The sequence below is a fragment of the Rhipicephalus microplus genome, chromosome 8 (genome assembly GCF_043290135.1).
Source record: "Rhipicephalus microplus isolate Deutch F79 chromosome 8, USDA_Rmic, whole genome shotgun sequence".
NCBI classification, from domain to species: domain Eukaryota; kingdom Metazoa; phylum Arthropoda; class Arachnida; order Ixodida; family Ixodidae; genus Rhipicephalus; species Rhipicephalus microplus.
Window position 1 is genome coordinate 103890548 of NC_134707.1, and position 24770 is coordinate 103915317.

The 24770-nt window shown below is 47.9% G+C and overlaps 1 pseudogene; it reads left to right on the top strand.

Annotated features, from left to right (window-relative positions):
- Window positions 1-9734: 9734 nt before the first annotated feature.
- Window positions 9735-11535, top strand: LOC142768339 (uncharacterized; annotated as a pseudogene).
- The last annotated feature ends 13235 nt before the right edge of the window (window positions 11536-24770 follow it).

A 24770-nucleotide genomic window follows, 5' to 3' on the forward strand; every position in this document is an offset into this window, starting at 1 on the left:
GGGTAAACTGGGACTAACGGTTACTTCCTAAGGTGTAAGTGCGTGGACTAAATGTTAGTCCCATGAGGAGACTAACTGTTAGACCTGGTGCCGCTAGTCCTTAAAGAGATTAATGGTTGTAGCAGCTCATTAGTCCCCAAAAGGACGAAACACACACCCTTTTAACACACTTTTGCCTTAGAGAGTATACTTTCCACCTTTAACCACCTCGAGTTCATGGTATATACCAGTTCATTGGCACTTCGGTTCAATGCTCGCTAGACCTTTCTAAAACTAAGGAGGTTACACCTACACTCTAAGGCAAAAGGGTGTGTGGTTCGTAGTTTTGAGGACTAGTGGGGCTGCCACAACCATTAATCTTTTTAAGGACTAACGGCACCGGGTCTATCAGTTAGTCCCCAGCACTGAGCTCAAGGAACTAACATTTATTCCTCGCACTTATACCTTAGTGAGTAACCGTTTGTTTCATAATTCACCTCAAAGGAGTAACATCTATAAGGTGCAAAGCACGTTTGCACCTTATAGAGCAACTGTTTTCGCCACATTTACACCTTACCTGGCAACCGCTAGTCCTCATAGTTGCACCTCTCGGACGAACGCTTGATCCACTCAAATACTCCAAGCGGATGAACTTTTTGTCCCCAGTTCAAGCATTGTTTTTTGTTTATTTTCCGCCAGGCCTAATACTCACTTCGCCTGTTTTTCTGCGCAGTGAGTAACAAATTGCGCAGAAAAAAACACGCGAAAAAGTACTCATGGCAAACGCGAACGACAAGAGCGAGACATCGAAATCTTTTATTTTTCTACATACACATGAAGTTTCTCCATTCTTTTGAGTGAATTCATGGTGAAGTGTACAAGTCCAGTCTCGTTGTAAAATCTTGTTCGCTCCTTGGGAAGCTCCTCTGATGGAAGCGATAGATGACAGGCATTGCAGACGACAGCCCACGCAGCCTTCTGTTTGTTGTGTTCCCACGGCTGCACGTGCAATAATATAGTAAAAATAGTTAGACACACGTGACAGAACGTGAAAATGCACGCATATGACAAGTGCGTGCAGAACAATAGAAAAACAAGCGTTAAAATATGACACACAAATAACTTTACCTTCACATCTTGCACAGTGCTTCTGAAGATGCTCTGACGAAAGAGATGGATGACAGGCATCGCAGACGCCAGCGCACACTGTCTTAAGCACGCTGTGTGCTCACGGCTGCACAATAAGTTTGTAAAATAGTGAGTCACACGTGACAGAGGAAGAATACAAATGCATATGAGAAATACGTGCACGGTGAAATGAAAACATACGTGAGATATGACATGCCAATAATTTCACCGTGATGTCACACATCGTCAAAGACTCATTTCGATCCCCGTAGCGCAACAGCTTAGGAGCGGCGGCTGCAGCCACAAATCCGTGAACCTCCGTACCACTAACAAGTCGGCGAGTCCTAAGTGAGCGACGTCGTTCAGCTCGAGCAAGCGAACACGAGACCAAACACGGCGTTGCATGCGGGGTGTGTGCCGCCGGCGAAATTCGAGCAGGAAAGCGAGCGTACGCTTCGCCACCGCCAAGAACAGCGCCGAGCTGGTTTGGAGGTAGCGCCAAAAAAAATTGACGGTAATGCGGCCCTTTTCCACAAACTCGAGCGAGTGCGGCAGCAAACGTGAGTCCGCCGCCGCGCGGCCAGCGGACGGCGCCGAGCTGCTTGCGACCGGCTGTAATCAACAGATTTTAAGTGAGTTCCGACGCTAACGAAAGCCCCTCCAGCCCGTGCCGGTGCGCTTACAGCGTGCGACATACTACAACCAAGCTCTTTACGAGAACCCGCAACGTGTTTTCGACGACTGCCAACACACCGACGAGGTCTCAACCCAATATCGTCAGCGCGGAGCTCATCGCGGCGGCGAAGACAGGCGAGCCCTCGATGAGCGAGCGTACGGAAGGCCGATGGCAATGACGGCCAATTTACAGGTGGTCGCAAAGCACAGGTGAACTGCAGACGCTGAAGCTGACCTTCGTGATGCATTTCGTGCGTGCGACATACAACACGACCGAGCCCGTTGCCGGCAAGGGCGATCCGTATCGCACACGCGACAAGTAGAGTAGAATACAGAAAGGTAACCTACTTGCCTTAGAATCCAGCGCTGTTTTCTGCCCTGAGTCGGACTGAAGTATATATTCGATAGGCCTGTTGACTTCTCGGCCGCTATATTAGCCTCCCCAACTGTTGCAGTCGTGTGTTGGTCGTGACTATCTTGAAGCCAGAGATATACAGCACGGCGTGCTGACGTGTCGAGGCTTGCTCCATTCTTCATGGGTGCCGCGAAACGCAGAAGCCGCAGCCCACGCTTATCCAAGCGTAAAAACAAGCACCACGTCGTAATTCTTCGATCATCGAATCCAGGCGGCCGTGGTCGAGCACTCCGAGCGTGACGCACTGCGAACCGTCGCCGGCAAAATACAGGGAAAGACTGGTTGGTCTGTGGTTCGTAAGGAAAAGGATGAAGGCACCTAATTTCTGTCTGCCTTCAGGCAACACTGTGCAGTGCCTTATAGGGGTTGGGGGAAGGATGGATAAAAAGAATAGAAGGAAAATAGATGAAGAAATAGAAAGGCAAGCGACGGAAAACAGAAGGAGATAGAAAAGTGGGGATCCGGTCTAAGCAGTCCAAGGGCGGGGCACCAAATTGGGAGAGCACATAGCGTCAGGAGACCGTGGAGGGCGAACCGGTTGGCAGGAGCTACGCTGGTGTCGGAGATCGCGAGGGCACGACCGTCCAGTTCAAATCCTGCGAGCGAATCCGGAAAGACTGAGCCAGCAGAGAAGAAGGACATGTGTTCTGTGAAGAAGGAGGGCTAGTCACCTTGGCAACGCTTTTCGCGCTGCCTGCGATCCCCGGGCGGTTCATCCCTTTGGAGACTAAGTGGTTTCGCGCGGCACGCTTCCTTCTGTGGTTGCTCATCAACGGTGTATTCATTCTTTGCGCGCGCCTATTGGGCTCTGTTACTGCTTTTTCGGGTAACTTTGCCCTAAAGTGTAGCGAGTATAACGTAGCAACCCTTTCTTGTCAGATAGTGCTCAATGTACATGCCAATGTCTGCTAATGGGAATCACAGCGTGCGCGTTAACTAAAACCCGAATGCTCCTGTCTCTCATTGCCTATTAGCAGCCATTGGCATGTACATTGTGCACTATTTTTTATTGTTCAACAACGCACAGAAGAAATCTCCCACTGGCACCACCTTGGAGGTCAAAATGTAACAATCGTTACACACTACGACTACGAGGGACGACCGTGTACCGCTATGAGGAGCTTCGCCCCTAACATACAAGTCACTGAAAATACATGTTTATCAACAAAAAGTTATTTAGGGCGCATAAAATATTCTGTCAGTGCAGTTTCGAATGATTATGCGTCTTCAGTGCAGGCGATGGAGGAAGGAAGGCGGTTCCACTCGGCACTAGTTTTTTTGCAGAAAGGATTCGATAAAAACATTGGTGCGACAGAGGCGAGTGAGAACTTTATGCTCATGGTCAAGACGTGACTATATGTATGACGGTTGTGATAGGAGCTCCTGTTTAATTGAATTCTTCGAGTGAAGAATTTTTCGGAAAATGCATAGACGAGAAATTTTTCTTCTAAGCTGCAAATCAAGTAGTCCGAGATCAGATTTCATTAATGAAACACTAGCTGAGCGGGAATAGTTAGACCTATTTAAACATACTGATTGATTTTGAACGGACTCAATAATGATTTTTAATGTTTTAGATCGGGGTCACAAACACAAGAGGCATACTCGAGTTTTGGTTTAAGGAGTGTGTGTAAAGTTGCAATTTTAAATGCCGTGAGACATTATAAAATTTCTGCGTATGTACCCGAGTGATTTATTGGCATTGTTAGTGATGCAATGAATGTGTGCATGCCAAGAAAGGTTATTCGTTATGTGAATTCCGAGATACTTATACGAGGTTACGTATTCAAGGTTGATGTTATTGATAGCATAGCTGAGAGGAATGGATGCAGCAGAGCGACGTGAAACAGCCTTATTCTTGCATTTCGTCGCATTATTACCATTAGCTATTGTGAGCACCACTTTGATATGTTATCTAGATCAGACTGAAGATCGAGCTTATTATCCAGACTATTTATTTCATGGTATACAACACATTCATCAGCGAAAAGTTTAATAGAACTATTATAACGGTAGGTAAGTCACTAATATATATTAGAAATAGCAAGGGACCCAAAACAGAGCCTTGAAGAACGCCAGACTAAACGTCACAGTGGGACGATACGGCGTCATTAGCGGTTACAAATTAAGTACGGTTAGCTAGAAAACATTATATCCACTTCATTATGTTAGGATTAATATTAAGAGTACTAAGTTTAAGAAGTAGTAATGAGTAAGACACCTTGTCAAAAGCCTTAGGAAAATCTACAAAATACAGTCCTTTGTCTAAGAAGGATGAAATATTATGCATAAACGATACAAGTTGTGTTTCGCAGAAATAGTTCTTAAGAAACCCATGCTGAATTGAACTGAATTGAAGTGAAAAATGCATTGGATTCAAGAAATGAAACGAGGTTAGTAAATATGACATGTTCGAGGATTTTGCGAAAAATGCTAGTGAGCGAATGGTTCTGAAATTGAGAGGAGAATGCGGGTCACCTGATTTAAACAGAGGCCCCATCTTCGCCACCTTCTAATCTGTAGGCACAGACGAGCACTCAATAAACTGGGTGAAATGTACATAATAAATACAGAGGAGTACACAGCAGTATTTTTAAAGAACTTGGAAATAATGTCATCAGCCTCACAGGAAGACAATGGTTTTTAAAAATGAAATAGTTTCAAAATATCCCCAAAAATACCTAGAAGTGGATTTATGGGGAAACAATTGTTTTTGTAAAAGTGCGGCTCTTTGTCAATATAGCTATCAGAAAACGATTTTACAAAAGTGTCATTTAGCACCATGTAACATTCTTCATTGCTCATAGCGCAGCCATCAGAAGCTGTAAAAGATATGCTAGTTTTCTTTTTTATTTGAATAGTGCTCCAAAATTTTGATGAATTAGTAGACAGAAGTGATGGTACAAAACAAAAAAAATACGGCTTTTGGCTCTTTTAACGCGATGCAATATACACGCAGTGCATGAAAATATTATTTCCATTGAATAGATGTTTGAATGCATTTCGCAAGGCAAAAGAGGCGTTTTTTGATGTTTGATAATCTTTTTAGTGTCTTCGAAAACCCAGGAAAACGTTTTTTTAGGGAAGCCTGCGCAGTGAAATTTATTTAGCAACAAGTGATGTGGCTTTATTTTTGAACAAATTCCAATTATCCTCTACAGTACTGCTGAAAATTTTGGCATGCACTCTTCAATCAACAGTGCAAGCTCAATATAATTGCTGTGTAATCACCTCTCGCATAATTTCTGATCAATTTTGGAGTGCTTTTTTTGCGTATGACGTAGCCCTTTACAAAAAAATGTAAAAGACAGTGATCGCTTATTCCGGGTAAACAAGTTATTGAGTGTACTAAGTTAGGGTTGTTGACGAGTACGAGGTCGAGAGAATTCGGCGAAGTAGAGCTAGTTCTATCAGGTCCAGAAACAAGTTGCGTAAGATTAAACTTTAAGCACAAGGTAATGAAAGAGTCGCTTTCAGTAGACGAAGCAACAACAGAGGAATATTGCGAAGCCCAATTCATGTAAGGAAAATTAAAATCACCCAGGAGAAGCAAAGAAGAGTGGGGAAATTTCGAGACAAGAAAATTAGGAACGTCATGAAGTTCATCGCAGTAAGCAGTTGGTGCATTTGGCGGACGGTAACAAGCACAGAGAAATATATTTTTTTTTAATTTAAGACAGCACGTACACATATTGATTTCAAGGATGTCGTAAATGAAATCCTAGCAGACGCTACATTATCGGTGACGGCTATCAGCACGCCACCACCCAGTTTCACATCACAGTCTTGAAGGTACACAACATAATTATTCTCGCACTGACAGAACTCCTCGATAAAACTTTTATCGGTCAACCAGGTCTCTGTCAATGCAATCACGTCAGCGTCACATTAATCAAGAATATGGGCTAGAGCGTCACGTTTATTCATTAAACTGCGTACATTTGACAACAACAAAAAAAGAACCACCAGAATGGCAGTTTGCAGCACGAGACGATAGTTACGTGTTACTTGGAGCATTGCCAAAATGCAATTCCCAGACACTGTCGTTGTCGGGGGAGTAGACGTAACACTTTTTGTTCATGTATAACTTGTTGTACCTCACAGAAAAAAATTCGCCGCTTATCCTGCCAAAATCGTACAGCTTTGTTCTGACTGGTCTGGCTGCCTTACAAAAATCTTCGCTTACGGAAACACCAGTTGCTTTTAAGTTACTTTTGGAAGACAGTATCGCTTCTCTTAGTTTACAAATTAAAAACCGAACAATAACAGGTCTGGGATTTTTTAGTGACAAAATGGCGAAGTCTGTGGGCCCGGGAAATCCGGTAATCACTGTTGTTTAGGTTCAGGCTTAATGCTGAATTTATTATTAAGCAGACTTTTTCTTCCGATTGTGCCCAAGTTTCTGAATCGGTGTCAGCTATGCCGTAAAATATTAAATTTTCTCGACGCGAACGGACTTCAAATTCATCTAGCCGTTGGTTCAGTGCAGCCTAATGAGGCGCTACGGGGTCCACTTGTTGAACCTCAGATGATCGTAGGCAATGTTCAACGGCAGAGAGCCTATTATCGATATCAGCGATTTGCTGCTCGATCGAAAATTGAGCTTCTTTTACTTCACCCAGGCCAGACACGACTACTTCAAGTTTCGCATCAAACTTATCGTGAAGTGATTTAACAAGCTGTAGTAGTTCCTTGTTAGGATCGTCTCTGAGGGGCCCAGGGCTTAGCTCTACGTCACCAGACATGAATAACGACTTGGCGATAAACACACACTCACATGTTAGTTGAAACAATATTTGGGGGCCTGGAAGCACTAGCAGTCAACGATTGTTTGACATTTTACAGTGAAGTTGCGGCGCTGTACTCATCCGCACCCAGAAACAGAAAGGTGTTTCAATCATGTTGACAGCTGCAGTGCCTCCATTCCCACTAAATCTTTGCAAGCTTTTCCAGCAGCCTTTACGGCTTGCCGATGACGAGGCATCGGTTGACTTGATAGCTGGGAATAACAGCACAGCAGTAATACGCGGCCTGTTCGCACGGAATGTCTCAGTAGCTTCACAGCGAAACATGGGCCCCGTCATTCGGCTCAGCGGGTCGATGCTTCCGTCATTAGCTGCCGGGATTTACCAGTACTTGCGCAGTGTCGGTGAGGTTGTCCCATTGATTGATATGTGGGGTTTAACGTCCCAAAACCACTATATGATTATGAGAGACGCCGTAGTGGAGGGCTCCGGAAATTTAGACCACCTGGGGTTCTTTAACGTGCACCCAAATCTGAGCACACGGGCCTACAACATTTCCGCCGCCATCGGAAATGCAGCCGCCGCCGCCGGGATTCGAACCCGCGCCCTGCGGGTCAGCAGCCGAGTAGCTTAGCCACTAGACCACCGCGGCGGGGCATGGTGAGGTTGTCCCACACGAAGAAACTGATGAACAGGTGCACTCAGAAACGGAAAAGTGTTTCAAACATGTTGGCGGCTGCAGTGCCTCCATTCCCACTCATGCAACGGTATGCCATAACCTTACTGTATGAAGAACATATCTGACTAGTCATGACATCAATATCATGATGTATATCTTGTGTGTCTTGATTTACATTCGAAGGTCCTGCAGCTCTTGGGGTGGTTTCGTTCACATGGCATGTTGCAAAAGTGGTATGGTATGACATGATTTCATGGTGAACACAAGCGACAGACCTGAACACGAAAATCATGACATGAGTGTCTTGTAACAACATGACTACACGCCACTCTCACGATGCGCTCGCGGCCGTTTCGCTAGCGTCACATATACCAAATTTGGTATAACGGTACGTGAATAATTGGCAAAGATATGTGACTGGTGCAAACATTATAATCATTAAATGTGTGTCATGTAACAACATTACTACAAGCCGCGCTCATGATGCGCTGGTGGCCGTTTGGCTAGCTTCACAAATATGCGAAATTTGGTATTACGTGACGTCAATCATTGACGAAGGTATCTGACTGGTGCAAACATGATAATCATGAGGTGCGTGTTATGTGTGAACGTGCCTACATGCTACAGTCAAGGCGCCAAGACATTTCAACGGGACGCGGTGCGCGTGCTCGCTGGCATCGCCACGCCAGGCACCTGTCTTATCATATACTCGCAGGCACGCACCGCACTGCGTTGTTTTGACGCATGCGTGTTTCAGCGCGTCTGGTGTCCCTCTTTTACGAAAAGAGGGAAACGCGGTGTTTTCTGGGTAACACATCGGCGCGAATTTCGCGCCGGTTGCCGTTGGGCCGCGCCGACAGACGCTGGTCGCGTCGGTCGCGCCTGGCGTTAGTCTATACACTCTAAAAAAAGAGCTAGTAAAAAAGGGTGTCTTTTTGTCCGACAGCAATAATTGTCATCTATATTGCGTTCCATCCTTGCGCTATGGCCCCGCGCCCAGTACATTCCGGTCACGATCGACATGCCCATTATAAGGGTTACGTTGCATTCTTGATAGGAAAGTGGCCAGCGCCGAGTTTTCAAGAAAGGAAGCGCACGCAAGTCTGATGACGATTATTGTTGTGGGACAAGAAGACAACCTTTTTACTCGATATTATTTAGAGTGTAGAGTGCTCGTGTTTTGCTAACGTAGCGTCGCTGCGCCCAGCAGACATACGCGCCGACGCTACATTAGAGTATATTGTGCCCTTTATGATCTGCTTGCGGCTGTTTTGCTAGCTACACATATACCGAATTTGGTGTTATGGGACGTCAATAAATGATGAAATATGTGACTGGTGCAAACATGATAATCCTGACACGCGTTTCATCCGAGAACATGACAACATAGCACGCTTATAGCGTGCTCATGGCCGTTTTGCTAGCTCCACATATTCAAAATTTGGTATCAATTAACGTGAATAGATGACGAAGGTAAAGGACACATTCAAACACAATAATCTTGACACGGAAGTCATGTACGGCATCATTCACCCCCACCTCGTAAAGTTGGGCCGAGTTTAAGTGACATATTAACCTTTCTTATTCGTGCTTCGCATATAATCGATTCCCACTGTATGAGGCATCAGCCACTTTTTTTTCTGATTTTGTGTGATAGTGGTTACGGACACTTGCGGCCGCGGCGGTGGACAAATACAGCGCTGCGCGTGACCCGTGTTGTGATTTCATAGCAGCTTCCGCTCAAAATGGTGAGAAAGAAACAGAAGGGTTGAAAGGTGGGCCAGGTAGTGTATGTTCATACTAAAATATTGGCAGAGCAAACTAAACGGATGCAATCATAGGAATGTGGAGTCTAACATCCCCAATTCATTGTAGAGGTCGCCACCCTTCAGTCATTTAGTTCGGCTGCCACTAGCAGGTGGCGCCCCGGAGATTGTATATATTCTGCCCCGAATAAAGTGGGAGGCCCTTTTCGTTAGCTAAGCAGCTGTCGTGCGTATCGTCTCTCTCCGCTCGTGCTCCGCCACGCTGGCGCGGCACCAGCCACAAGACATGGTGTCAGAAGTGGCTGCGTAACGCCCCCTCATCCCGAACTCGCCCGTACCGCACGACGATGGTCCTCGACGGAGTGGCGCCGAAACAGCTCAGCGTCAACCTCCAGCCGCCCGCACCGTTCGACTTTGTGAACCCGGGAACCTGGCCAGCATGGTTCAGCCGCTACGAAGACTACGTCGTCGTTTCCGGCCTGACTCAAGCATCCGGCGACATGCAGGTACGCTTGTTGTTGTACTGCATGGGGCCGGAGGCCCGCCCACTTCTTGAGAAGTTCTCGCTCGCACCGCATCACTCGCCTCATTTCAAGCGGTTGCCGCCAGCTTCACCGACCACTTCGTGCATCCGGCGAATGAACTGTACGAGTCGTCGCGTTTTCACCGGCGTGTTCAGTTACCCGACGAGAGCGTCGACGCCTACTACGCCGAACTGTGTAGAATGGTGAAGCGGTGCAACTATCCGTCAGCTGAGGTGGAGCAAAGGCTTGTACGCGATAGATTCGTCGTCGGCCTCCGCGACTCGCGCCTTTCGGACCAGCTTTGCCGGAACGCGAAGTTGACGCTCAAAGAAGCATGGATGCAGGCCCGTCAATCAGAAGACGCCGACAAAGAAAAAACGTTGCCTCAAAACTGCGCAGAGCACTCCCGCGAGCTACACCTCGACGCCGTACGAGATAAGAAGTTCGCCTCTCGCCGCCGCAACTACGATAAGCGGCCTTCGCCCCCGCGGAAAGCAGAGCGCTCCTGCCAGCCGTCAACATGTGAATTCTGCGGCCGCGCGCCACATCCACGTTCTAACTGCCCTGCTCGAAACTCCGTCTGCAACTTCTGCAAAAAGAAAGGACACTTTGCGGAAGTGTGCCGCGCGCGGCAGGCAAAACAGAAGCTCGGCTCCATTCAGCTACACGCTGTCGGGACGCCCGCCGCGGCAAAGTTCGTCGACATCACCGTTGACAACTACACAGCGCAGTTCAAGGTCGATTCCGGAGCCGAGGTGTCCGCCGTTCCGAGCGACTTCCCTGCATTGCCGGCCAAGCTCGACCCCGTCAACAGCCTGCTCACCGGACCTGGCGGGCAGCCGCTGCGCGTGTTTGGTTCGTACATGGCGAGACTTCGGTGGCACGGGAAAATGAGCTCTCAGCGCTTGTACGTGATCCAGTCTCTCACCGTACCTCTTCTTGGACTGCCGGCGCTTCAAGCTCTGGAAGTTGTAAAGTTTCTCGACGAACTTCAGACTCCAAAAGCAACATTGCGTGCTGAGCTCTTCCAGGGATTGGGCACCCTCAAGGACGAGTACACTATCCTTCTGAGACCTGACGCCGTACCCTTCTCCCTAAGTGTGCCTCGCAGGATTCCCATCCCGCTACGCGAGGTCGTCCGTCACGAGCTTGACAAACTGGAGGAAGGAGGCGTGATCCGCAGGGTCGACAACCCAACCCCGTGGCGCTCTGGTCTCGTTGTAGTACGGAAAGCCGATGGTTCCTACCGGCTGTGCGTTGACTTGACTCAGCTGAACAAGGTTGTCCTTCGGGAACGCCACATCCTACCAACTGTAGAGCAAGTCCTTGGCCTCCTTGGCGACGCAACAGTTTTCTCCTAGCTGGATGCAACGGCCAGTTTTCATCAGGTTAAACTATCTGCAGACTCCCAAGAGCTCGCGACGTTCATCACCCCATTTGGCCGATACTGCTTCTGCCGGCTCCCCTTTGGCATCACTTCCGCGCCGGAGTACTTCCAAAAACAGATGGCCAGGATCCTGGAGGGCCAGGAAGGAGTCGCCAATATGATAGACGACATTCTGGTCTTTGGGCGCACCCGCGAGGAGCACGATGCCAGACTGAGCCAGGTGCTGTCTCGCCTTGCAAAAGCTGGCATCACGTTGAACCAAGACAAGTGTCGTTTTGGTGTCTCCGAAGTCTCCTTCCTAGGAGTCATCGTTTCAGCACAAGGCATCAGGCCAAGTCCAGACAAGGTCGAAGCAATCAAAGCCACGGAGGCTCTAACCGACATCGCAGGTGTCCGGCGACTGCTTGGAATGGTGAGCCATCTTGCCCGGTTTTTGCCTTGCATCTCAGAGGTCACAGTTCCCATCAGAGCACTTCTAAACAAGTCTGCGACTTGGGTGTGGCAGCATGAACAAAATGCTGCATTCGAGAAAATCAAGGAACTCCTGACATCAGACCGTTGCATGGCTAAGTACCATCCCTCATACGCCACCACAATTTCGGCTGACGCAAGCTCATTCGGACTGGGCGCAGTCTTGCTGCAGACACAGCCCTCTGGAGAGCGCCGCCCAGTTGTGTTTGCTTCAAGATCAATGACCGAGACAGAGCAGCGTTACAGCCAGACAGAAAAGGAAGCGTTGGCAACAACATGGGCTATCCAACGGTTTGACGAATTCGTCCGCGGCATCACCTTCGATGTTGAGACAGATCACCTACCACTCGTTTCTCTCTTCGGCAAGATGGAGCTGGACATGCTGCCGCGTCGCATACAGAGGCTCAGGTTAAAGACCATGCGATAACAGTTCCGAATGCTCCACGTGCCAGGAAAGCTGTTAGCTACGGCAGATACCTTGTCACGCATCACCCAGAAGGCGTCCCTCCCCCTGGACACCGTAGAATTGTTTGCAGCTCAAGTGGTCAGCGGCATGTCAGAATCCTTGCCACTAAGCCCAGAGGACGTGCGACAAGCACAAGAGTCCGATGGCGAATGCAGAGCCCTCACCTCCTTCTGCCAGAATGGTGCCACAGAAGTCCAAACTGCCACTGCACCTCTCCCAGTATGCCTCAGCAGCAGATGAGCTCTCTATCTGCGACGGTGTTCTACTGAAAGGCGCCAGGATGGTCATCCCGCATTCTCTTCGGCCGGCTGTTTTGACGCTGTTGCACGAAGGACACGAAGGCATCAACAGGACGAAAGCTCTCGCTCGAGAGTCCATTTGGTGGCCTGGCATTTCGGCAGACATTACCTCGCTGGTAACTAACTGCGAGCAATGTGCTTCCACTCGGGTGAACCATGCAGAGCCCCTGGTCTCCACGGTCCTACCTGGACGTCCCTGAGAACTTGTCGGCGTGGACCTGTTCCACCTCTGCAGCCAGACATTCATCTTGGTGGTGGACTACCACTCCAGGTACCCTGAAGTTGTAACCTTGCGGAGCACAACGGCTCAGGCAGTCATCGACGTTCTCAAAAGCATCTTTGCCCGGCATGGGACTCCTCGAGAAGTCGGATCAGACAACGGTCCACCGTTCTCTTCACGCGAGTTTGCAGCATTGACGGCATCTTACGGCTTTGACCACGTCACCAGCAGCCCGAACTATGCGCAATCGAACGGAGAGGCGGAGAGAATGGTCAGGACCATCAAGGAGTTGTTTCGCAAAGCAACAGACCCTCATCTGGCCTTGCTCAGCTACCGGGACACCCCCGGAGTCGATGGCTTCAGCCCGGCCCAGCTCTTGATGGGACGACAACTCCGAACCAAAGTGCCGAAACAGGACTCCCAGTTATGTCCTCACTGGCCGTCGAGGAAAGACGTGAGGAGAAAAGATGCAGCCTACAAGCAGAAACAGGCCGCTGACTTTAACAGGCATCACAGAGCTCAAGATCTGTCATCGCTCCAAACAGGCCAGTGTGTCTGGGTACGACCTGATCAGGTCAAAGCTACAGTGCTTAGCCCAGCACGCCGACCACGAAGTTATGTCGTGGAAACGGAGCAGGGTGGCGTCCTACAGCGCAACCGGCGTCACCTAGTGCCTTTTGCACCTCCTGCGCCAAGGGTGGAACCACCGCCGTCTGAGCAGCAGGAGCCACACCGAACACTGCCTCCTCTGGAACCCCAGCAAACTACTATAGTGCAACCACCCGATTCCCTTGGACTGCCCCCTGCAGACAGTGACCGCAGTGATGGTGTGACACGAACACGTAGTGGCCGCCGTGTTGTGCCTCCGAACCGCCTGAACTTGTGATGTGCAGTGTCTGGCGTCCTCCGTCTTCCGTCTGGTCTTCAAGGGGGGAGATGTAGAGGTCGCCACCCTTCAGTCATTTAGTTCGGCTGCCACTAGCAGGTGGCGCCCCGGAGATTGTATATATTCTGCCCCGAATAAAGTGGGAGGCCCTTTTCGTTAGCTGAGCAGCTGTCGTGCGTATCGTCTCTCTCCGCTCGTGCTCCGCCACGCTGGCGCGGCACCAGCCACAAGACATTCATCAAACTACCACAAGCGTGTATTACGCGGTAATATTACTGGCGGAATTGTATGCGCCGCTAAAGGAAAGACGATGAAGACTCATTCTCTGTATCTTTATTATTTTTTTGCAATATGCATTCTTCCTTCAACAAATTCTTTTCTTTTTTTGTAAGCTATAGTGCAGTTATCTTCCATAGAATATTAGATGTTTTTTTCGCTATTCTCCCAGAGTGGGTGTGTGCCATGTACTCACGGCTACAAACAAACAAACAAGCAAAAGAGGTCGACGAGTTCGCTTTGCCAGTGATAGTACCAGCCTGGTGTTCGGCCTGTTTCTGCTACATTATATTGTGACATTTCTTGGTGGAGATACCGAGTAGGCACTGCGTAAAGTTTCATAAGCTCCTCGCGTACAATGCTGTGTACAAGCTCGGTGAGTTCTGTGATGATGGTGACGTCGAGTGGTGCCGCGGATGATGATAATAAGGTGGCCTTCATAAGGTGATCGTAGTGCGAAGACTGCTGCTTGAGCATCTGTGGAATCTTTCCAGCTTCACGGAGAAGTTTCGCTATGGTACCACGTGGGTTCTTTGCGCACGAGTGAGGTGTCATCAGAAAGTGAGGTGTCATCAGAAAGCGTACCTTTCTGTGAGTCTCAATGGCGGAGTCAGCTCTCCGGAACAGCCAGGGCATCTCCTCAACGAACATGGCAACGGTTTTTTGGGGTGTTTGATTTCTAGAAGTCAGGAGACGCTAAGCTTGTTCTTTTCGGTCGGAACATCCATACGTGTTTCGCAGCTGAGTGTAAAGCTCCGACCAGTTTATCAAGGCAGCTTATATATTGTTAGTGCGCCTTCAGTGGGGAGCCGAGGACATGTTTATTTGCAAAACGTAGAGGTAAACTCGTATAGCTACCAAGCGGAGTGAGCGTCAGCAGCAACAACGCTCTTCCTTCTGTCCTTTCGCTGGTGCTCCGGCCTGTGACATATATCAATGCTACAAATCACTTCGCCTTTTCCCTCCCCCCCCCCGCAGAAAAGGAGCCATACTAGTGACCTATGGAGCGGGTACGACAGGTGGTTGGTACTGCGGCTTCAATCGATAGACATGAACGGTCTCGCCGCTGCAACGGCGTCAGTCTGTCGATGGTAGAACCGGCTCAACTTTATAGTTGACCGGTGAGGCTTCGGTGAACCAGGAGCAGATGAGGGAACGCGAAGCCTTACCAACGTGCTATTCGATTATGACTGAGGAGTTAGGTTTCTGTCATGATGGCCTTTCTGGTACACTTGATCTTGTGCCGTTAAGGAAGGTGTGAGTTCTGTGCATTCTTTCGCATAAGTGGTGACCTTGGATTCAGTTGTGGATTCTGAAGCGTCTAGAAGGCACAAAAAATGGTGTCCATGGCGAGGGAAGTTCGCACTATTAGAGGAGAAAAAACGAAAAGGAACCTGTTGGAGACTCAGCGGCGCTGTTGTAAGCGTAAGTAACAAAGGGAATTATGTTTCCTAGTTGCTATGGTCAGCGGACAAATTCACAGATAACATGACGCCCAGGATGCAGTTAAAGCGTTCGGTCATTCCACTCCTTTGCGGATGGTACGCGCTGGTTGTCCGATGCAGAACGTGGCGTTCACGAAGAATGGCGTGTACGGCTTCGCAAAAACGTACGTCCGCGTTCGCTGAATAGCTCATGGTGCACCATGGGGAAGAATAAGATTGTGAAGAACAAATAACTTAACTTGACGTAATGTAGTCACTGCCAGCGCAGTGGTTTCAGCATAGCGTGTCGAGGGACCATTAGCGACAATCACACAGCAGATCCCGTCAGGTGTGTAGAAAAGGGGATTGCACAAGTCTATTCCGATACGGTTGAAGGTCGGGAAGGGCAAAGCAGCCACTGCAGTTGTCCATTGGTTATGTTCGGTGGGCAGTTTTGGCATTGACATTTCAAACACGAACTTGCATACTATCAGGCAAAGCGGTGAATTCTCCGCCAATATCACTGCAGCCAGAGCGATGCATACGTATTTATCACACCTGCGTAGCCGCACTAGGAATCCGCATGAAAGTGAAAAGGGGGAAAGATGAATAACAAGAGAGAAGGCAGGGAGGTTAACCAGGCACATGCCCGGTTTGGTACCCTACGCATGGGGAATGGGGGCATAAATTTGAGAGACATAGGAAAGAGAAAAAAAGGATTTTCAGTCAATGGGCTGACGCACATGCAGCGGTGGCACTACACAAAAACTAAAGGTGGTCACGTAGGCCTGTAGTCCTCAAAAAGCACAAGACAGCTTTGACTCCTTTTTGAGCCGACGAAAGGCGAGGACGGTGTTCCAGTAGCAATTGTCGCAATGCGTCCGAAAGCTACTGTCTTTCAGAGGCATATCGAGGGCAATGGCATATCAGATGGTCGATGTCTTCTTTGGTGCAACAGACGTCGCATTCCGCATTGTCGGTCAATCCGATGAAGGTTGTATATGCTTTTGTGAAGGCAACCCCCAATCAAAGGCCACAAAGAAGCGAAGCTTCACGTCAACGAAGTCTGGATGGAGGTCGAAGTTCCAGTCGAGGATTTATTTGGTAGAGTCTCGTATGTCTTATGCTTGGGGTGTTCCACTCCAGCAGACACAGACTACGTGCCAGGTGGCGAAGTTGCTTTGCAGCGTCAGTCCTTTACAAAAGAATCGGAAGGGTGTGCTCTTCTTGGTGCGATGTACGAGCCACGTTGTCTGCAGAGTCATTGCCACTGCTCCCGCAATGGTCAGGTAGCCACTGAAACTTGACCTCGTGGCCTGTTTCTGTGACGTGGTGGAGAAGCTTGACAACCTCGTAAGTTAACTGTTGATGGCAACCTCGTCGAAGGATTGACTGCATACTCTGCAGGACCGGCTTCGAGTCGGAAAACACAGCCCATTTACTCGGTCTTTGGGATTTGATATACTCTAGGGCGCACGCAAAGCCGCACGTTCTGCCGCCGTAGACGTAGTGACGTGTGAAAGCTTGATTTGCAGAGTGATCCCTCTAGCTGGAATTACCACCGCACCGTTAAAACCAGACGCTGTGGTTGAACCATTGGTGTAGGTGTGCACATGGTTATTGTACATTTTGTGCAGGAGGTGCAAGCTCAATTGTTTGAAGGCTGATATAGGCAATTTTGATTTTTTGTCTACCTGAAATTGAAAGACTTACTTGCGGAAGCGTCAGGCACCACGGAGGATGCACCAGTTTCTCAGCAGGCGTAAAACCTGACGTAAACAACGCAGGATGTGCACAGATATTTGCACAGAATTTCGTGCGAGGCCTCTCAGTAGCGAGGGTTGCCAAGTGGTGAAAAGGATTCCTAGCATGGTGCCTGAGGTACGTACGCATCGTTTCAATGGTGATGTGCGTCATGATCGAGTAGTTCTGTGGAATGGCAATTGTTCCAGCTGTCGGTGCGCAGCGGCCGGAGTGAAGCAAGGCATATCCTAAGCGCCCGGGCTTGAATATTTTGGATTGTGCGCATGTTCGTTTTTCATGTGCATGAAAGTAGTCGCAAATATCTGCACGTAGGTGGTGAGGAATAATAAGCAAACACTCGCGGCCGTCAGAACGGTAGTTGCGACGGTATATAAATGCCTGTGGTGTGACCTGTACACGACACGGATCTTATAACCTCGGAGACGTAATGTCCAACCACCAGACGGGGAATACTGGACATACTCGATGTGGAAGATGGAATAACTTGTCTTTTAAAGGATATCTATAAAAGTAACAAGGTAGTTATAAAACAGAAGGAATAGGTATCCGAACTTGTAGATACAACGCGGGCTTCCGCAGGCATGTCCATTGTAACCTTTGTTATTCATGCTGTATCTACAGGGACTAGAAGCCGTGTCAGAGGGGATAGTTTACTCGGCTTCAGCCTCTCTTTTCCCAAACAAGGAAAACGCATTGAACAGTAATTACCAGCTTTCTTTGATGTATGCAGATGATATAGCACTATTAGGTGACAAGGAAGATTTCCAAGAATTGATAGACCTTTCTGGTAATGAGGGAGATATTTTAAATTTGAAGTTCAGCAGGGAAAAATCGGTAATGATAATTTTGAATGATAACAAAGGCAGTGAGCATAGAATAGAAGTAGTCACGCTAGATATAGTGCGAAATACAAATATTTGTCTTTATAAATAAATAATGGCGCTGAGTACCTAAAGGAGTGAGAAAGATACGTTATGACTAAAGGTAACCGGGATGCAGCTGTAATAAAAAATGTGATGATGATGATGTGTAGGACTTAAAGGCGCAAGGGCATTGATGGCCAAAGAGTGCCCTTTCAGTGACTAGAATGTTGACAATGATATGGTGCGTTGCTGCATAGCGGCCTTGGCATTCCTCGCGCTAGCGTGGGTAAAAACATAACTATTTAAATAATACAGTGGTGTGATATTTATAGTAAAAATAGGTGACAGAAGGTTTTGATAAATAAAGCAAGTGTAAAAATATTTTGCACTATCCCAAATGCCTCATCAGCGCCCTTATTTCCAAAGGCCACGAGGCAAGTGCTTTTCAATGTAGCCACAGCAGCACCAATCTCTCTTGAGCGGTCATGCTACGCAATGCCTTGGTATATTACATGGTAGAAATGGAAATCTCTTAAAAAGCTAGCAACAATTTATGAGTGAAAAGTGGTTTCCGACCGACGAACATTGCCGGCTGTAACGGTATATGTTGTCGGTAGGGTAATGGAAAGTGTTGTCTCCTTAGAGTGTCTAATTGTTCACACTGGATTAAAATGTGAACAACTGTCACTGCTTCACCACATCTGTCACACAATCGTGGATCGTCACCAGACAAAAGATAAGAGTGTGTCATGTAGGTGTGTGCTATCCTGAGCGTCGTTAGTGTTACTTCTGTACGACGTGATTTTGATACTGGCAGCCGATGAACAAGGTGTGGCTTTATAACGTGTAGTTTGTTTTGTGTGTGTCTATCCCACTCGCTCTGCCAAGTAGTCCCTGAGCTTTCGTTTGAGAGACGGTTTAAGATCAAGGGCCGCGATTGATGTGAGTTTAGTGGCAGTGCTTTCGTTGACGGTTGCAGCAAGCTGATCCGCCATCACGTTGCCTTAGATCTCACGGAGCCCTGTCACCCAGCACACTACAACACATTGTTTAAGGGTGTAGAGTGTGCATAAAATAAACTGAAATGAGGACAGGGTTCTTTGTTTTTTAAGAGCTTGCAGAGCTGTTACTATAGTGAGGTGTCAGAAGTTCCAGGAAGTATGTCTGGATATGGGCAATTGGGCATGTTTTGTAACTTCTAGGAAAGACACATCGCAGTCTATAGTCTGCCACTGCCACGGTGGCGAATATTCTACAGGATCCACTTAACTGTGTTCAAGTGGCACACCAGTTTCTTCCGCTAGACCTTTCAGGCGAAGAGAGTAAGGCTGCCTCATTGAAGGCCTGTTTTGAAACAGAATGGAGCTCGACAAATCATTAACAGTGGAGTATAAGAAGTGTTTGCTGTCCACTTTCACCTTAAGGAAATATACAATAGACATGTAAGTTCTATGCAGATGAAGCGACCACTCATTTGACTCAACGTAAAAGCTTTCTACGGGCCGGGTGTGAAAAGCACCCGTAGAAAGGCGGATGCCCAGATGATGCACGGGGTCCAGCATCTTAAAAGCACTTTGAGTCGCAGACTAATAAATAACGGCCCCTAGTCTATGTGTGTGAGAATGAGGCGTCTAATCAAATTCATGAGACATTGCCTGTCACTACCCGACGTTGTACGAGATAACACGTTTAGAACATCCATGATTTTTACACATTTTGTTTTTATATACTTGATGTGCGGCGTGAAGTTTAGCTGGTCGTCCAAGATTGGGCCCAAGAATTTACGCTCGGCATTAGCAGACAGACGTTGACCATTCAGTTGAATGTCAGGTTCTGAGTGCATGCCTTTCTTTCGGGAGAACAAGACACACGTGCTTTTCTGTGAGTTCAGTCGGAATCCATTTTCTTCTGCCCATTTAGAGACCTTCTTTACGCCTAGCTGAACCTGCCACTCACACATTGCCAGGTTGCATGCCTTAAAGCCAAGCTCGACGTCATCGACATAAGTAAAATAGAACTTATTGCGGGGGATGGACCTGTGCAAGGAATTCATTTTGATAATAAAAAGTGCACAACTAAGTACACCGCCATGCAGTATTCCCGTTTTTGAACAAATTTTAAGAAAGAACTTTGCCCACACGGGTACTGAATGTCCGGTTGGACAAGTACCTTTCGATTATGGAAAGTATTCTACCATCCACACCTAGGTGAAACGAGTCTCGTAATACGCCAAAATGTCATGTTGTGTCGTAAGCCTTTTCGATATTGAGGAACACAGAGAGGAAGTATTGTTTGTGGACGAAAAAGTCTCAGATTTCTGCCTCAATACACACCAGTTGGTCGGTGGTGAATCTACCCTCTCGGAACCCGCACTAGAATCGGTCGAGCAGATTGTGCGTTTCAAGGAAATGTAAACGTCAGCGGTTTATCATCTTTTCAAAAAGATTACAAAGGCAGCTTGTAAGTGCAATGGGCCTATAAATCAAAACTGACGAAGGGTTCATGCCCTCTTTTAAAAAGGAAATATTTATAGCCCCTTTTCAGGAGATAGAGATAGCGCCAGAGAACCAGATAGCATTGTACAAGCAAAGTAGGGCTTCTTGCGTTTCGATTCATAGGTTTTTCAACGTTTCGTACACCACACGATCAGAACCTGGGGTGGAATGACTGCAGGAGTTAAGTGATGTTTGGAGCTCAGCTAGGCAAAAGGCTTGGTTTCATGCTTTGTGTTTTGTACATTTGTGTTCTAGTTTATGCTTTTCAATTCTTGTTTTGTCTCTCTGGAAGGCTTCACTATAGTGTGACAAGCTGGAGATTTTTTCAGTGTGCGCCGAGACAGTTTGCTCGATCTTCCAAGCTGTGACCTTGTGTGTTTACGAGAGGGAGCGAATGTACTTGTCTTCCTGCAATACTCCTAATCAAGTTTCAGACGTTAGCCTTCTGTGTATATGAATTGATGGCTGATGGAAAGTTGAACCAACTTTTTCTTCTGGCCTGTCAGAGCGTAAGTTTCTTAAATTTAGCGTAAGATTCGTTAAATTTGTAAGATTCTCCGCTGTCGGAAAGTCTCGAAGCAGCTTCCATGCTTTATTTTGCTTTCCACGAGCATTACGACACTCACTGTTCCACCAAGAAGCGTGCCGCCTGGTGGAGCGTCTGGTTTGTGGGATAAACTTTGTTGCAGCATCAATAAGAAGTGCTGTCAAAAAGTCAATGTAATGAAAAATAGGGCACTGAGGAACTACATTAGGTACTACGTTGTGACATTGATTTGAAAAGGTGTCATGGTCCCGGGTTGGACGTTCGGCCACGCGGGCTTGTGCATAAAATCAGAGGATCAAGCACGATTGGAAAATAAACGACGTGGCATAGGTAGGCTTGCTTTGAGAGCACACGGGAATACACCGAATTAGGGGGTACAGGGTGAAATGGGATAGACAATTTGAGTGCAGCAAAGCTAAGCAGGGAAGACGTAAATTGAGGAGCGAATGATACAAATGGGAGAGAAGCGTTGGGCTAGGAAATTTTTCTGCTACTTCACTCAAGAATGTTTATACTCAATGAAGGAAGCGAACCCAAAACTTGTCAAAGAAGTATTTTGACAACAGCAGAATACCAAGTCAAAAGAAAACATCGGTCAAAAAGAAGGTGAAGGAAACAGAGAGGGACATGTGGAAGATTGGAATGCCTATGAAATCTATATTGGAGTCCTACCAAACTTGCAAGCAGAAAATTTCGAAAGAAAAGATCTACAATAATTTTCGGATAGTTCTTTGCTGATCGTAGCCATAACGGGAATACTGCGAACCAAGACTTACCGGGCTAAAGTGAAAGGCACAGACACGGTATGTAGTGCGCATGGAGAGGAGGAGGAAACGCCTTAACATTCGATAATGTTCTTTAAACAGCTCTACTCTGTAGCCATAAATAATGACGACAAATTTTTCAAAGCATCAAGGTTTAGGGACAGTGAAGGCAAAGTCGACTTTTAACAGGTAAAAATAACCAGGAGGAGGCTAACTTATTGGTGGCTACAATCAAGGCGCGAATAATATTCAATTCTTCAACACATGATGATAGTACTTATCTCTTTGACTAAGTGGCGCGAGCCACCACCCGATCTGAAAGACGCAGCCGGATACATGCATCCATCCCATTAATCTGCCCACGTCAAATGGACGACCATAGACATAGGGTTGAAATGTTAAGATTGCCCGAACAATCGTTAGAATTTCCTTTTCTCTGACTGATTATTCTCTTCTGCCTTTGTAAGAGTGTGACTGCCATAACAAGCGATATACTCGTCAAAGCCAGACTAGCGTTGCGCAAAACTAGCACCAAAGCGGGTTCCCCTAGTGTCGTTGTCAGTTTCGGTAGGGGCATCTGGATCAAAGTGATGAAGTATCAGTGGAGGTCAGCTGGAGACGTTGTTTCGTGAATGCGTCATCGCAAGTGAAAAGCCACGCCAAAATGCCTTGGCTGTCAGAAAGTGGGCGTGTCCAAGGAGCCATTACGGATGGGAAATCACGGACGAATTGATGAAAATTTGAACATAAGTTGATAAAGCTCTGGAGTTTCTTTAGTGTCGATGACTAAGGAAACTTTGCGTTGGCACGTAGTTTTGCAGGATAAAGTAAAACGCCGTCCTTGCTGGCAACAAGCCCTAATATGGGAAGCTTTGGAAGGGCAAAATGACATTTTTTATTTTTCAAATTTAGTGTGAATCCAGCATGTGTGATGCATTCCAGGACACTTGTCTGGCGCAGAAGATAGGTATAAAATTCTTTTGAAAAAAGTTACGACGATGTCGAGACAGTAAAAGCATGTCTGCCGTCTTAGGCCTCGAACTACGTTGTCTATCAGACCAGTGCCCCCTCTATTTTATCTACGGCAGCCCAATGCATCCAATCCAGCTCTTGAACACCCTCTCTTCTAGTCCTTTCCTACTCTCTTTCATCACCTAGCCTTCGCCTGTGTGTGGCGGTCATGGGTAAGAGAGCCCTACAAGCAGTGGTTCACGACGGGAATAATACAAAGTAATGCTTTTGTGAAGATGTGCCTGCGGCGAGCAGCATCGCCAACGCTGGGCTCTCTCGGCTCGTGCTTCGGCTCGCTGCTGTGCTGGACATTATGCGCGGCCGTCCGGTACTATATTGATGAAACTAATAGGTTGACTAATTAACCAGTTTCATTATCCTAACAGGTCCACACATTTATATACGTATAAAATCAGATTATTGCTCTATTCCAAGAATAAATTCGTTTATGTAAACATTTGTATGCAGTACATTAAGCACCACACTTTCCTAGGCTATCGGTAATCTTTCTATTAAACCTCCATCATTCCCAATCTGAACAGTAAATTTTGAAACCACTCGATTCTTGGCCGATCCCCCACAGTGGGTATGCGCCACTAACAATAGGAGAACAACAACAACATCATCATCTCTGCTGGACGGTTCTTCACGCTGTCTTGCCGTTGTCGTTATCGACTAATAAACCTCGTCACATTTGGTGAAGAGAGCTGTTTATCCCCGTCGCTACACCCTGGAACTGCGAAGCCGCACGCTACCGCCCGTCATGACTGACAATGCGAACCCATCGGCATCGTCGCCTTAGTTCAACTGCCCTGGCCATCCTACGCTACGGGAGCCGAAGGTCTTCAGCGGTGCGGATGGGACCGACGTGGAAGACTGGCTTGAGCACTACGAGCTGGTGAGCGCCAATAATAAGTGGGATGAATCCGGCAAGCTCGGCCGTGTCACAATTTATCTCACCGGCGTCGCAGAATTGTGGTTTAACAACCACAAACACAACATACCCACATGGAGCGTCTTCAAGACGTCATGTGCAGAAGTGTTTGGTCGGCCGGCTGTCCGCAAGCAGCGGGCAGAACAGCGCTTGCGTGTCCGCTTTCAGAAGACTGGCGCAAATTTCACCAGCTATATTGAGGATGTCGACGACCTTTGTCGACGCGCGAATGACACCATGCCCGAGTCGGACAAGGTCAAACACTTCTTAAGGGCATCAACGATGGCGCATTTCAAATGCTCTTGGCTAGAAATACGAGCACAGTTTCTGAAAATCCGAGCACAGCTTATGTCATAGCTACGACGAGTTAAAAAGCAACGCTCTCTGAATTGACAACCTCAGCGTGGTGGTGAGTCGCTGTCCAGTTTCGACGCCATGCCTGACAACTCACCATTGCTTCAGGAAGTCCGAGCCTTCGTCCGTGAGGAAGTCGCCCGCCAACTTTCTCTAGTGCCTTTTGCTCACGAGACCACCACCCGTCTACTCGCCCCGCTTCGCACTGCTATATCGGAAGAGGTTGCACAAGCTGTTCCCCTTGCACACTACGAGCCGCCTCTATCTAGCCGTGTCCGCTGCCCGCGTGTCGCACAGCCGGTAGGTGCCCCTGTCACTATCCGCCAGCGATTCAGCTTGTGGCCGCGCCCCTATCGTATGTAGCGCAGCCTGTGGCTCGTCCTGTCGCCTGTTCGCAAGAGATACAGCCCGTAGCCGCCCCGCTCACATATGCAGACGTTCTGTGTAGGCTTCCGCAACCGCCCTACACAATGCGCTCACAGCGCGCACACCCGGCTGCTTATACTACACCTTGGGCGGCACCACTAGTCACCAATCCATGGAGGACGCCCGATAACGGACCGATTTGCTACGGCTGCTTCACTACCGGACACGTTGCCCGCTACTGCCGCCGTCAACCTGAGACGTTCGGCAACTATGCCCGGTCATCGCAACCCGGCAGCCAACCGTTCGACCAATACGGGCCGGTCTCGTCACCT